The sequence below is a fragment of the Crocodylus porosus genome, unplaced genomic scaffold (assembly GCF_001723895.1).
Source record: "Crocodylus porosus isolate Cpor-Errol unplaced genomic scaffold, CroPor_comp1, whole genome shotgun sequence".
Classification (NCBI taxonomy): Eukaryota; Metazoa; Chordata; order Crocodylia; family Crocodylidae; genus Crocodylus; species Crocodylus porosus.
Window position 1 is genome coordinate 6,270,076 of NW_017728925.1, and position 16,111 is coordinate 6,286,186.

Sequence of the window (16,111 nt, forward strand, 5' to 3'; positions counted from 1 at the left end):
CCCAGCTGACTTCCTGCCCTTTGGGCAGGGGGCTGGACTCAATCTCCCAAGGTCCCTTCCAGCCCTAATGTCTATGAAATCTATGAAATGAAATCTATGAGAATTCATAGCTGCTTATACCATAGTCACCAAGCAGCTGCTCTTTTTATACATACCTACAGTATCACTGCTGCTTTGAAAGGGAGATCCCTTCGTTCATGGAATGTTCTTATTCTATAGAGCTGGGGAATATTGTAATTACCATTACAACTAGAAAACCCTGCGCGATTGTTTTGTTTGGTTGCTTGTTGGTTGGGTTTAGAAAGTTAGTTAGTTTTAGCTTTCACCTGTAGCTTGGGGCAAAAATTAAGATTAATTTCTTCACCAAAGCACCCCAAGGGAAGACAAGATCGAATGGTCACAAACTCCTCAATGACCATTTCAGGCTGGACATAAGAAAGAACTTTTTTACCGTCCGAGCCCCAAGGTTTGGAATGGACTGCTGCCGGAGGTGGTTCAAGCACCTACTTTGAACACCTTCAAGAGACATTTGGACATTTGTCTTGCTGGGATCCTATGACCCCCGCTGACTTCCTGTCCCTGGGGCGGGGGGCTGGACTTGATGATTTTCCGAAGTCCCTTCCAGCCCTAATGTCTATAAATCTATGAATCTAGTTTTAGCTTTCACCTGTAGCTTGGGGCCAAAAGTTAAAAGATTAACTGTGGAAATTGTTAATATTTTTTTTCTGTGCAATCCACAATTTCCTGCTAAAGCAGATGAGGGATGGGGCGGGGAATCCCAGTTTTATCTAGCCTATAGGGGTGTAGTGACAGATGCTCTTTTATTTTACTGGAGGCATTTGACTACGTATTTTGCCCCATTTTGGTTAGCTAATTGTTCACAAACTGCTCCTGACTTCTCCCAGTATTCATCGGTATAGGCGTGTTTTAGTTTAAGACACTAAACTAAAACTCACATTACTTATTTCTAGTTCCTTATTTTGCTACTGACTGCCTGCGTGACCTCAGATAAATCATTTAATCTCTTGATGCTCTAATTCTCTGTTTTCTGAAAGGGGGGTAATGCCTCTTGCCTGTTCACATAGTAAGCTCTTTGTAGAAGGGAGTTTCTCTTATTCCTGTGTAAAGGTCTGTCAGACTGGGACCTTGAAGCATTCATGGAATATAAATATCAAGTGTTATCAAATGCAAAAAAAATAATTCAACTTACAGGTTGTAAATGAGACATTGACATTGCTATTCACGGTACGATTGACCATTTTGGTCATGGTAGAAAGTATATGGCTAATGAGAACATCCAATTACATTAGGATAATTTAAAAAGAGGGGTATGTATTCTTAAGCTTCTGGGTATAAGCCAGCCACTAACTAATGAGGGCTAGGAAGGGGTTAGGAAGAAACTCCCCCTTAAGAAGGTTATTCCATAACTGTCTACTCCAGGGTTTTTTCCTCTTTCTTCTCAATCAGCTGTTGTTGGCTGGACTAATTAGTTAGACAGGAAATTGAAATAGGTGTATCACCGGACTATAGTACTAGCTGGTTTGAGGGTTATGTTCTGGTGATCTGTCCCCCGCTGTCCCACCTCCCCCATTTTTCTGGTCCTTTTTAAAGAGAGAACACACAATGTGTTTTTTCAGATGAATGCTCAGAAAACCAGCATTGGTGTTGAAATCTCAATATTGGAGTTTCCGAGACTCTTCCGAGACTGTAGCAAACTTGTGAACTATAAATAATATGATACCTGAAGATCATCTCACTTGTTTATTGACAAAAATACTCACCCCTTGCTATTACTCTTCATCCAGTACTGCTCATAGTGGGGGAACAACTGAGTCATTCAGACACTTTGAAGGGGAAAGGCACTTCTAAGAAGAAGCAAACACCAACAATTAAGAATAGATACGCATATAGAGGTGGGTATTGCTAGTGTTTAGTGGGAACTAGACAGACACTTGGGCTAAGTATAGACAGTCAAAAAGCCCAAGGCTGAATCGATTCAATCTTTGCAGGCTCGTCTAAACTGTGCAAATTGAACTGGCAAGCAAGTGAACAGACATTCACTTTTAATTCTGGAAATGCAGGCACATGACTACAATGGCTCAGACTAGAAGCTGGGGGGGGGGGGCACAAGAGCAACCCTCCCTTCCCTTCTGCAGTAGTTGAAGCTGACTGGGGTGGGGGACAGGCCCTGGCAGGCCACTGAGTATGATTGGGAAGGGGTTTAAACCCCCACCCTGGCCTGCAGGGACCCCAGCTGGGGTCTGTCTGGCTTTTCCCTGCTCCACTCACTGCTCAAGCTAAGGCAGGGGAGCCTTGTCATCTTATGTAGAGTTTAGAGTATAAGTGTGTACAGGATGGTCTGGACAAGGATACCCCTGCCTCAGGCAGGGGCTGAGCTAGATGTGAGCCTGCAGGTCCCCCCCAGACCCACTCCTCTAGGATTCTGTGACCTGATCCAGAGAGGAACGCCCTGCGCCGCTCCTCCAAGAACGGAGCATTTCAGGCCCTGTCCTACTGCAAAAAGAAGAGGGGGAAAGCCCTGTTTCCCTGCCAGGACAATCACCTCTGCAATGGGACATGCACAAGGGGCTGCATGAAGCTGAGGGTCACCCGCCCACGCACACACACACATGCACAGAGTGCAGGGGTAGTGGCTGCCGGATCCCTGGGACACAACAATAGGGAGGATGTGGAGCATTCAGAAGTGGGCACTGGACCTGGGGACACCTCCCAAGCAGCTTCTCCTCCTCCCAGGGCCATGCCCAGGCCTAGGCCCAGCACAAGGATGGTGTCACAGGGATGGTGTCCCTGACGGAGGGGAAGGCGGTGGCACTGATCAGGAGACAAGTGGGGATAACCCTCCCCCCTTGCCAACTCTGCCCGAGTTACTCTCACTCACTTCTGGGGAGCCACGGCTACTGCTGGGGAAGATGCCAGTGCTTGCCTGCAGAGTTTCCAGGTGCTGAAGCTGCCTGATCACAGCCTTCTTTTTCAGACCACCTGGTCTGGGCAGCCTTTCAGCCGGGCCAGCCGCTGCGAGCAGCGGTGGAGCTCGGCACAGCCAGGGGCAGCAGCAGCAGCAGGTCCCCTGGGAGGAGCCAGCCAGTCCCTGCAGCACCTGGGCCAGCCTGAACCTAGCCATCCAGCAGCTCTGCCACCACCGCAGGGCTGTCCCAGCTGAGCAGCATGCCTCGAGCAGTCGCATGGGGTCCAGGGGCAGCAGCCAGGGCATTGCAAGCAGGGAAGTAGCCCCAAGGTTTCCCTGGGCCTGGTCTGGCTGGGGCTGCTTCCCTGCTTGCAGCGCCCTGGCTACTGCCCCTGGGCCCTGTGTGGCTACTCCAGACACTAGGCATGGGCTTGCTGCTCAATTGAGGCAGCCCTGCAACAGTGGCAGAGCTGGTGGGTGGCCAGGTGCAGGTTGGCCCAGGTGCCAGCTGACAAGGGGGGTGTCCACTTGTCTTCTGATTGGTGCCACTGCCCTTCCCTTTCCTGGGGACACTGGCCAGGCATGGTCCTGGAGGAAGGAGAAGCCACTCAGCAAGTGCCCCCAGATCCAGCACCTGATTCCAAATGTCCCACATTGTCCCCATTGTTGCATCAGAGAGGTGCAGTGCTGGGATCCCTCTGGGTGCATCTCTCCCCCTACCCACCTCTCCTCTGCTTCTGCCCATGACAACACCAGCCAGGCCCCTCCCTTCTCCCCTCACCGCAGGCCCAGGCCCAGCATCTGGCCACACCCCTTTCCCACCACTCATCCCACCCCCACCCCCTACTCAGCCAGCAGAGCAGTGATAGTGCTCCAGCTAGGGAGGAGAGGGGTGGGATCAACCCTGCTCACCCAGCCCAGCGTGCAAAGCATCCTGGGATGCTGGGGTATGTGAGTTAACTTAAACCAAGAAGGGGTCTGGGACAGAAGTTCCATAAACTGGTTTGACCTAAATCAGTTAAGTCTGATATTACATTCAACCAGGTTTATCTTAAACTGGGGGGGAAGAAATCAGTTTGATTAGATTTTGAGATTCTGACATTTGGTTTCATTTTGCGGTGGGACAATATCTAGACCCCCTTCTCCTCCCCAGATACTCCCCCTTCTCTGCCTCATGTCAGTCTAGTCATCCACCTAGTAAATACGATGCCCAACTAAGATGTGGGAGATCCTGGTTCAAGCCATTGCTACAAATTAGGCAAGACTTGAACCTGGGGAATAGCACAGCCCAGCTGAATATCCTAATCACAAAATAGTCGAGGCTGTGCTGTGGTGTTAATGAAACTGCTACATTTCAGCAAAACATTTCACTTCTAAGGAATCAGCATTTTCTGTTGAAAAATCCCCAGCTATTTCTATTGCTGAGTGGACAAGGTAAGAACAGGTTTGACTTTTAAAGTGTTTTACTGTCATATCCAAACTGGATCCTGCTAACAAATGGCAAAAGCCTGATCTGGTTGCAAACACTTGGGAAGGAAGTTCCCAAAGCACTGTATTTGTGTTTAGCCACCTGATAAAGGTTGAGCTGAATGTCCTGAAGTGTCCTATCTTCCATGAGCAACCCATGGCAGGGTCCTTTCTGGGGAGAAATCCTGCATAGAGTTTGGACCACCACTCCTTTGGTGGAGTGTTTCCAGAGCATTTCATCAGAGAAGGCAGTATTTGTCTCCCTGCAGAATGCTATGGGCTATCTCCTAATGGTCTCAGAAGATCTCCCAAAGGCTTGGCCTTGCTATAGGAATTTCTTTTGCCTTCACTGTAGCTGTAGGGTCCCTTCTGCCTCTCTGCTCTTAGTCGGTATGAATTTTTGTTCCCACAAATCCACTGCTGCCTGCCAGGGGGCAGGACATCTGTAAAGCACTCTTACCCCACCTAATTTGATCAACAGAGGGCTAATCTACAGATGGAAAGACTGGGAGGATAATGCCTTGGGAGCAACTGAATTCTATTCCTGTGCAGAGACATGGAAGAAATCCCAGTGTGCCTGTAGACAAGCCAAGAAGCTGCTCCGACATGCTGTAATTCTAGCACATCAGAGCAGACTTGATTAATCGAGTCTGCTGGGGCATGGTAATCATCGTGCTCCATCCAGCCTCCATGTCTCATGTATCAGCATCCCTGCACTTCAAAGTGGGCGGGGGGGGGGCACTTTAACTAAAGCTCATTCAATGAGCTTTAGATAAAGCACACCTGCTGCCATTTTAAAGTTCAGGTATGCTGGTACACAAGACGCTCTGAGTGTTTTAATAAGAGCTGCTCTTGGAGCCACTTTAATTAAAGTCCTTCCCCTGCCCACTTCTGGAGCATGTGTAAAAACACCCATAATGCCCCCTGATATTTTCCTGTGGGGTTTCAAGCATTCTGCTTTCACAGAGGTAAATACAATATAATAAACTTACCATCATCCTGATTCTATGCAGTACTCACAGGGCACATCTACACATGCTATTAGTGCACAGCACTAAACTCCAGTGCAGTTCATGCCAGAGTTTATTGCTCCTGGGTGCACTGTTTGAACATGTACCCAAGACTATAGCCTGTTGAGATGGGTCAGAGCAGCCACAGCTGGAAGCAGGCCTGCCCAGGGAGTCAGTATGCCAGCCCAGGGCTTTTCTACCAGGCTCAGCATGCTGCAGAGGGGCTGGCCAGGGCATGAGGGTGTTTCAGTGAGGGGTTAGACGGCAGGCAGCCTCAGCCAGCTCTGTCAGCGTCTACGAGTGTGTTGCTGCGCAGTAAATAATGTGGCCTCAGGATAGTGCTTATATTTACAAGTATTAACCTACAGCAGTGTTTATTTGTTCACTGCAACCGAATAGGGCCGCATGTGTAGATGCAGAGACTGTACTGCAAGGCTAATTAGGCAGCTCTATAGTAAATACCTCATGTAGCACATCCTTCCATCCATTACCTAAAGGATCTACAGTCAAACAGTTCCTCCAAGCCTTGAGAGTCGGTAGTGAAACCTCCACAAAGCTCCATACCGGGAAGGACACACTTCACTGACTAGTTCAGTAGTCGCTGCAAAAACTGAGTTCGGTTTTGATTTATAATGAGTCAGGGGAAGAAAGCTTCCAGTTTTGCTACCTTGACTGTGGACAGAAAAGACTAAATTCTTCTATATAGTCTGTCTAACTGGCACTTTCCACCAGAATTGGCTTCAGTTAAAGTTAAAGGCAAAGCAGCTGTCACTGTTAATTTCCCTGTATTTTGTTTTTAGATGGTTTTCTTTTTACTTGAAGAATTACACTGAGAAAGAATAGCTATTTTCATTTATTGCATTGAGTAATCTTTATTTCTTTAGTTATTAATTCCAGTCTTTTATAGTACATTTGGATGGGATGGCTAGGTCTATCATTTCCTCCATTCCCCCCTCACCCCCTTTTTGTTGCTGTATCATGCACAGCTCACGTGGGCTAGATAGAGCTGCATAACTTTCCTTTGCAATCCCATAGCCTCTTAGCAGAATTCTTCAGGAGACCCTCAGTACTGTAGGCTTGCAGATCTCCAAATACATTTCCATACATTTCCGCTATTTGTGACCTGACTATAGCATGTTCTCACAATTTCCAAGGCAGCAACACACCCAGGTGCATCTGCCAGCAGTTGTTAGGTGGCTTTATATTTCTGTCTACAGAAACATAGGATTTTTTATATATAACCAGCCCTGATGGTCAAACAGGGTTCTTTCTCCTATGGCCAGGGCTCCACAGGAAAGTTAATCCCTCCATCATAATGCATCTGCCAATGCTGCGCATGAAAGGAAGGAATTTCAAACTGCATAAAATGCTGTACGAGCCATGTGTGGTTTTGTTGCTTCAAATTCAGTTCATATTAGTGGAAAGCACTGCAAAATTTGGGTCAACCTGGACTGTTCAATGACTTGGATTTATTTCATTAGCATCTTATTGGCTCCATCCTCCAGATGTTTCAACAACTTGGAACAGTCCTAGCCGAGAGAGGCTCTGGCCATATGCCATCTTATTCAGCCATACCTCCTACTTAGGGGTGCATTAGTGATATAAAGACTACATTACTTGAGCCTTCATGATCAGGGACCAGAGAAAATGGTCATGCAAGCTTTTATCCCCCATGTCTACTGGTGCTTGCCAAGAGTAAGCACCTCTATAGGGGATTTGACCCTTCCCTATTTCCTTGACCAGAAGAGGGTCAATCTACAGGGTTAATTTAATGCCATGGGAGGAGCTGACTTCTACTCTTTCTGCAGTAGCCCAGTATTCCTTGTTTTTGCCCTGGGGGTCCATGAATTCTGTCCTTACTGGGAAAAAAAGAGGAAAATAAAAGAAGGAAAATGTATCCTCCTTCTGGGTCACTGCAACATTCACAGCTATTGGTTTAATGGCATGCCCCTCCCAGTTCTTAGTTGAACGATCCAGAGTTAATGCAAAAATGGCAGCACACCCACACAACATACCTTGATGACGTAGTGCAGAAAGCTAAAACCATATTTTTTTCGTAGTGTTGGAAACATATTCTTCCTGACACATGCAGTTTATGCATGTGGTTTCATTATCTACCCACCCATCCAAACTCCAGTGGAGTTACACCTGAAATTAATGTAGCCTATCAATTGAAATCATCATTGGTCAAGGGCCGTATCCTCAATAGGGGTCTTTCCTCAGACATTTCACATTGGTTTGAATAAGAATTTAGCTACGTAAAGATCACTAACTTTGACCTACTAAAATTGCCAGTTTCATTTTTAAAACCCTACAGGTATAGGACCAGATTATCACCCAGTGTAAATTGAAATAGCACCATTGACTTCACTGCTAATTTACACTAGCTGTGGGCCTGGCCTTTTAGTATTAACTGGTTGTGGAGGGACAACTCCCTGTTCAAGAAGGCCAGGTGAGAATGACTCCCTATGTCTCAGTAAGACGATTTCGTTTCTCAGTTGACCACTGCCAGCTGTGAAAGTCAAGTTGCCCTCCTACCAGTCATTTATAGTGCCTCTGCAGCAGTAAGATGGGGATGGCAGAGGGGGGCTCTTAATTGAAAAAAGAGGCACAGGGCTCGAGGGATATAACAAAGTCAGTGGGAGTGTGTGAACAGCAATTTATTTTGTCAGTTCAAGTTACAGTCACCCTGACATGTGAAAATTGCAGATGTCAGTTTCTCAATGTGTGACTTTGACACGTTGCATCAAAAAAGAAATCCTCATTTATGTTGCAGAGCTTTGGAAAACATGTATTTAAGTAAGGGGTGTGTGCCTAAATTAGCAAATAGGCCAAGGTATATTTTGCTGCCATTGCAGGCACCGGCCCAGCTTTGGTGTGCACACCAAGCTAGCACAAAGTAAAGACTAGTACCTTGGACCTCTCCAAAGAAGTGCTGATGGTTGTCATGGCACATAGCCTACTTCTCCTGGCACTCTGCAAATACAGCCATTTTCCTGGAAGAACAAAAGTGACATGTTTCTTTTAAAGCACTAGCCTGGGACTTAATTGTGTCTGCAATGCATCCGAGCAGAGCCTGTGAGTGCTTCCTACTTGCTTTTACCCTGTGCACATCAACCCTCCTAAATAATGAGTGTAGCTACCTTAGAAAAGCTCTGAGTGAAGATGAAAAGTGCGCCCAAACCACAGAGCTCAAGAGGAATGTGTAAGAGGGATGTGTACTTGGGGACGTTCTCAGATGCCTACATTGTCTCATTTTGGGATCTGATCCATGCGAAGTGGGTCTGAGTGGATGCTATGTAACAATACCCTTGAGTCTCAGCCCAGGAGCCATGTAGACAAGTATTTAGAAGCCCTGTTTTTGATCCTTTGCTCTGAAACCCTTGGTCATTTAGGCTGGACTCTTCATAGGGGCCTCAGGGAATTAGTTCCTTGACTAAACAGAAGAGGGTTCTCTGACCCCACAAAGTTCCTTGGAAAATTTCCACTTTTAATATTAATATTTGCTCCTTTTTCCCACTTCTGTAAAATGGAGATATAGATAACTCGTTATGTCACTCTGTCTCTTGCCCTGTCTTATTTTGATTGCCAGCTCTTATGGACACACAACATCTCTCACTGTTGGTGTCTATAGCACCTAATACAACATGGTCCTAAGGTACTACAGTAACAGAAAAGATACAAATAAAAGATCCCTAGTAGTAACATTGACAATGAATATTTCTTACTGTTGGATTGTTGCAAGTAACAATCAAGTGGTCAGGTTAGAAAACAAAATGTCCTCTGAGTTTACCAAGAGCCTAAACAAGCTATATAAGTTGAAGAGGGGGGGAAAAAGTTCTTTGAACACCCAGAAAACATTACTGCAGTCACTCTCATCAGGGTTTCAAGCGGTGACACTCTGCCAATGAAGTATCAGGCCTCCTTTTAGGATATGGCACTGTCAGGAGCTTCAGAAAACTGTGTCTTATAACTTTACCCATTTGTCTTAGCAGTCCAGGATAAGATTCACTGGGAGCTTGCATAGGGACACTAAGCAGTGCAAGCTACGATTAATAAGCTTTAGAGCTAGATATCCAGGAAGAGCAATTGAGTTAGTCCATTTCTAGAGACCTCAGTAAAGGTCAGTGAGCATACAGCAAGAGCTGGATTGCAGAACTGGGCCCCACAATGAAGAATCATAGAGTACAGGGCTGGAAAGGACCTCGGGGGGTCATTTACTCCATCCCAATGCCTTGAGGCAAGACTGAGTTTACCTAGACATTGATAGTAACTAGCATTTTCCCTAAGTACTTTGGAAACCCAAGGTCAACACAAGTAGAGAGGATTATCTGTCTGTGTGACTTTGGAACAACTGATAAGCTGACACTTTTCAGCAGCAGGTAAATTCTGTCCAGGAGTGTTTTGTCTAGTGTAAATGGATCTCCCTGTTAATAGTACAGAGCATCACCTTGAACTGTACTGCTATCCCCTTTCATATTCATTTAAAAATAGGGAACAGACATGCTCAGGGACTTGAAGCCATACTGTCCTTGAGTTGTGATTAGGGCTTGAAGAAGGTTTTGGTGTCACAGATGAAGAGATTGCTTTGAAATAGGTTGGAGGATGATCAGCTACTGGTGACAGTGGGGGAGCAAGAGTCACTTGCTGTCTTAGGATCTGACCCAAAGCTCTTCAAGGATGCCCAGGGATTTTAGAGGAGAGGGGGTGCAGGCAGGGATCCAGGCCCAAATGGGAGCCTCCATAGTCTGTCTAGCACTTTGGACTATCCTTTTTTGTGTGTTGGGATTGAGTCTGTGAGCATCACAGGCCAGAAATGAACCTTTGGAGATTAGTTTCATTTTGTTCTGTTCCACATCCAGCCTGGCCACACCTTTTATATGTACCCACCCCTGACTGAATGGCACCTCAGTCACCCATCAGACCATTTTTCATGTTGAAACTCTGCTTCAGCTCTTTGATATTCATGCATATTTTGCTGTGCTGTATAATAATAGCAAGAGATTGTTGATGGGGAAGAATGGCAATATATTTAAGGCATGAACTTGGACTTGGGAGATATCAGGTAAAATTTTCAGTGCTGCCACAAACTCTCCATGTCACCCCGGGTGTGTCAGTTTATCTCGCTAGACCTTATTTTCTTGCTTATGAAAAGTGATGATAATTCTTCCTCTGTTTTTTCCTCATTACTAATGATAAAAGACATTTCCTGTCTTGCCTACATGGTAATTTAAGAATTACCACATGATGGTTCCTTAATCTTGTCTGTGTACCTTTGACCTTAAAAATAATTAATTCTGAAATAGCTTGCTAAAAGAATTACCAAGTAGTTACAAGTTGGAGCAGTGTCCCTGCAGGCCAGAACTGGCGGCAAACTAGATTAGAAACATAAGCAAAATCACCTTGGGCATTAAAGAGTTAATAGCATAAGTATTTCACCTTCAGCTTATTAATACCAGTTATTCATTACTTTTATAGTGACAGTGTTTGTTTAGGTACTTTACAGACAAGCAATAATACAAGTAATTTAGCTAGCTGAAAAGATTACAGTATACAGTAGAAGTTGGCTAATTCTCACTTTGCTATTCTGTGATCCCGATAACTCTCATTTAACAAATCGGCAGGTTTACACCATTTTGAAGCAAAGATTTACCAGCCAGGTAGTGGGATCTTATGTTACTTAGACTTTATTGTCATTGCAAAAATATACCACTGGACATGCACGAGCTCATCATAAAGTGCAACCCTACGTCAGAACAAATGAACCACACTTGTTAAAATGAAAGGTCCAGTGTTTCAGCATCCTTGATGTCTATCAACCTGTTTCTTCCATGAACTCTGCTACAAACAGCTTTTTATTTTATTTTTTCAAATTTAGATGTTTCAAAATAAGTTTGAAATTAAAACAGAGAAAAATTCAGGGAAGTTATGGTGAATGTTTTCCAACAATAAAGCAGGTTGATTTTATAGATACATAATGTCACATTTTGAAACTTTAAGCAGCCTTCTTTTTCCCCAATTTCCCACCCCCTTTTCTCTACTGTCTTTTCTCTCCAGTGAGCAAAAGGCAGTAATCTCCAGACACTCTCTTGGCCATTAGTGCAGTCAGCAAGATCTCTTGCACTCATCCATTTTTTTCCTCTAGGAACTCCTGAGCCTATGATCCTGGGGCAGAAATTTAGGACAATGTAAAATTGCCACAGTTGAAGAGCAGCATCATGGATGCAAAGTTCAGAGTAGAAATGGTACAGACTTTGCCTTATCAGTTGAAATCCTTGGTCCAGTATTATTGGTTCAATACATTCCTGTATACCTTCCCTGAGTGACCATTTCCAGGTGCTCCTGTGGGAAACAGACAACTATGGACTAACATGTTTGCTAGACTTTTTTTCCCCCTAATTGCATTAAGTTGGGTCAGATTTAATACCCTGGATAAAGGAAGCTGTGTCAGATCACAGGGAACTTTCTTTTCCAAAGCCCTGATTTAGAAAAGCATCCCTGTTCCAGAAGGCTCTGAGTGCTGTCCTGAATCAAGGTGTGAATCAGAGCCTGGACGTACATCGTACATGGTTGGAAATAAATTATGCTCTGCTATGCAAACTTCCTTTAAAGATGCTAAACCTATGACAGTGTCTCAGAAACTCAATGTCACACTGAAAACTTATCCCTGGGATCTGTATCCAAAAGAGATTGTGTTTATTAATGGATGGCCCCTATTACTTACTGCCATATAGTATGCCTCTCTCAAGCTCTGAAACAGCCTGTTCTCTCACCAGACAATATGTCAATTTTTTTTGTCTGGTGTCTTATGGTATTTTCCATTTATTTTCAAGGTTCTGGTGAAGGTCACTGCATAACAGTGTCATAGCAGCTCCATGTACATGATCTCATCCATAAATTCTATGCTGGCTTCAGGCAAGGGGCATCAGCGAGATCGGTTACTGGAAAGTTTGTGCAACCCTCTCATGTGGGAGGGTGATTTAGGGATATGTTCTCTATTAGTGCTCCTTAATCTTTTCACCACTGCTGCTTCCAGCACAGTGCACCAGTGTCCTTTTTGCATATTTGAAGTGAATGAATAAATTGACTGGAACTGTGTATCTTGGTTCAAATCATATCTTGCAGATTTCTGCCAATTCCTTCATTATGCATTCCATTCCTTTAGAGCAGATTTACCCTTTGGTCCTGGGGCTATTTTGAGACTATTGCTTTTAAGTGTGTGCTTGAACCCTCTTGCTTCAATTTTATTTTTCAGGTGGCCTGCATTGTCCTTATTAGGCTGATGATTGGACTGCTCTTCTCACTCTGCTTATACAGCAAGGGCACGCCTGATAGTGGTATCTTGTCTGCAGAAGTTGGATGGAAAAGAATTCTGTTTCATGTTTAGGGCAAAAGGAAGGGGAGTCTGCATCCATTCCAGGTCCCTGTTGACCATGATCTGTCAGGGAACAGATTTGTGCCTTGGAAGGATGATATTTATTTTACTATACTTAATAATTGCACTTGGTGACTTCAGTCAGGATCAGGACTCCATTATCCTATATATGTTACAAAGTCATACCAATATCTGACTGCTGGCCAATGTCAGCCTCCTATCTTGTGTAAAGAGGAGATGTAAGCAGGTAGAATAACACAGGAAAAGCACCTGGCCAAGAATACAAAGTGCGTTTTAAGGGCCAGATTCTGTCACTCTTGCTTATGTTTGTAAGGAAGGAAGTAACTTGAGTTGATCTTTGCAATCCTAACATTCCCTCTTCCAGTGTTAGTCTCCATCATGATCAAGTCCGTATTAAGTGGGAAAATTCTTGCTTGCAGCACCTCTGTAAAGAAGGGTCCATGGGCTCATACAAATTTTAGACGTATGCAAAGCTAAAAGAATAAATTGCTGATGCAAAAATTTGCCCACCCCATGGAAGTTAACACAACCACTCTAAATACAAGCTTCCTATTTGCATCAGCTTATCTTAGTTAATAACTAGCTTCTCTTGATCATTCTGCATTACTTCTCTTAGCCCAAATTGATTAGTCCTGTAGCCTATGTCAATAAACAGATTCTTGGACCAACATGTCCTAGAATTAAGGCTCATCACAAACAACATTGAACCAGTATCACCACCACCCTTGCCCCCTACTTTTAAATTTGGAGGTGGTGGTTAAAAGAGATAGAAATAGTTTGCAAGTCTATGGAGTAAAATCAGCGCAACACTCTGTTGTGGATGCAGTTATACCAGCAGAAAGGTACTTATTCTTCTGCATGTTACTCTGCAGTCACCAGAATAAGTTAGTCTGGGACAGGTGCAATAAGCACCATCCTGGCTGACAGACTTTGGATTTGAATGTGACCCTTCCAAAGCTAGGACCAGGAGCTGCTAAAGCTTGAACTAAGTACAAAAGCGTTCTAGTCACAACTGTAACAGATTCATATCCTCTGAAGGTCCAACACAGAGATGAACTATTAACAGACTCTCAGTAGATTTTGCTAGGGGTGGCATTCACATATCTGTGTCAGTATAAAATGTCCTTAACTGAAAGAGTTGACTTGAAGTACACAGAAGACTTGGATAATGTTTCCCGCTTGGAATGTCATGAACAGGGTCATTGGATGTATAATGATAGGTTAATCTTGTATGAACAGAAATAAAAAGCTAATAGAGACTGCAGCAAGAAACCAGGACCATCCTCTGAGCTGTAATGGGCTGAAAATGCACTTTCTCTAGAGTTAGAGAAAGGAATGGCTAAAACCAGGCAAAGTAAAACTGTTGGTTTTAACTCTCCATGTATATTACTTAACATAATACAGCCTTATCATGCAGAGCTTGAAGTGCTGATTTACAGAAAGCAGTAGTTATAGCTTAGAGGCAGCTCTGGCTTTCAAACAGTGAAACAATGCAGCAGTACTCGGAACAAATGCGGAAAACAATTCAGAACTTCCACTCCATTGCAGAGCCTAGAATTAAGCCTTTGGATGCAAAGGTATAGGAACCTCAGGAAAGTAAATGTGTTTGCCAACTTATGGTATAGTTTCTTCGGGAGGTCTAAAGGATAAACTTTGACTTCTTTGAGATTCATAAAAACAAATGGTTTCTATGGTTGTTGCTCCACCAAACAGGAGGCCATTGGGTGTTTGGTTGCCATTATGATGACATTAGTTTTGGATTTTCCTGTTTTGGATTTCCACATAGCAGGGTGGGCCACAAGAAGGCTGTCATCTTCCAGAGTATTAAACTGGTTAACTAACCTTAGACTGGATTTATAATTGTGGTTTCAAGTCAGTCATATGAAAGAAGAAGATGATAAAAACAAAGAAGTAAAATGAAGTACTCAGCGGAACAGAATTGTTTATCCAAAATAGGATTTCAATTAAAAGTAAGCGATGGTTTTCAAATAGATATAATATATACTTTGTGACTCAACTCGAATGATGTCACTAAAATTAAAGCACCACTTTAAAGCTGTTTAACTGGGGGGTTTTATTTCTATCAGTAGCTTGGGAATAATAGATTCTTACATGTTCGAAATTATTACAACTGTGAAGGATATTGACTCTGGTGTCCTTAGAACCCAAAAGCATCGTTAATATTGTTCTACCCCATCTCATTCAGTGACGGGCTGGACAGAATGCACCTGAGGGTGCTGAGGGAGTTGGATGATGTGATCGCAGAACCACCAGCCATCATCTTTGAAAACTCATTGTGATTGGGAGAGGTCCTGGAAGACTGGAAAAGGGCAAATATAGTACCCATATTTAAGAAAGGGAAAAAATAAGTATCCAAGGAATTACAGACTTGTCAGCGTCACCCCAGTCCATGAAAAAATCATGGAGCAGATCCTCAAGGAATCCATTTCTAAGCACTTGGAGGAGAAAGTGATTAGGAATAGTTGGCATGGATTCACCAAGGGCAAGTCATGCCTGACCAACCTGACTGCCTTTTATGATGAGATGACTGGCTCTGTGTATGCAGGGAGACCAGTGGATGTGGTATGCCTTCACTTCAGCAGGTCTCTCACAGCATTCTTGCAGGCAAGCTAAGGAAGTATGGGTAGGATGAATGGACAGTAAGGCAGACAGAAAACTGGCTGGATCATCAGGCATAGAGGGTGGTAGTCAATGGCTTAGAGGGTGGTATTTAATGGCACTATGTCTAGTTGGCAGCCAGTATCAAGTGGTGTGCTCCATAGGTCAGTACTTGGGCTGGTTTTGTTCAATAAATGTCTGTATCAGTGACCTGGAAGATGGCAGAGTGCAGTATGAGCAAGTTCTCAGATGACACCAAGCTGGGTGGAGTATTAGATACATTGGAGAGTAGGGCTAGGATTCAGAGTGACCTAGATAAATTGGAAGATTGGACCAAAAGAAATCTCATGAGGTTCAGTGACAACAAGTGCAAAGTCCTGCACTTAGGATGGAACGATCCCATTGAAACTGACTGGCTAAGCAGCAGTTCTGCAGAATTGGGACCTGGGGATTACAGTGGACAATAAGATGAATATGAATCAACAGTGTGCCCTTGTTGCCAAGAAGGCTAACAGCATACTGGGTTGCTTTAGTAGAAGCATTGCCAGCAGATCAAGGGATGTGATTATTCCCCTCTTTTTAGCACTGGTGAGGCCACCTCTGAAGAATTGTGTCCAGTTTTGGGTCCTTGGAGGTTTTTAAGACCTGGTTAGACAAAGCTTTGGCTGGGATGATCTAGTTGGCGCTGGTCCT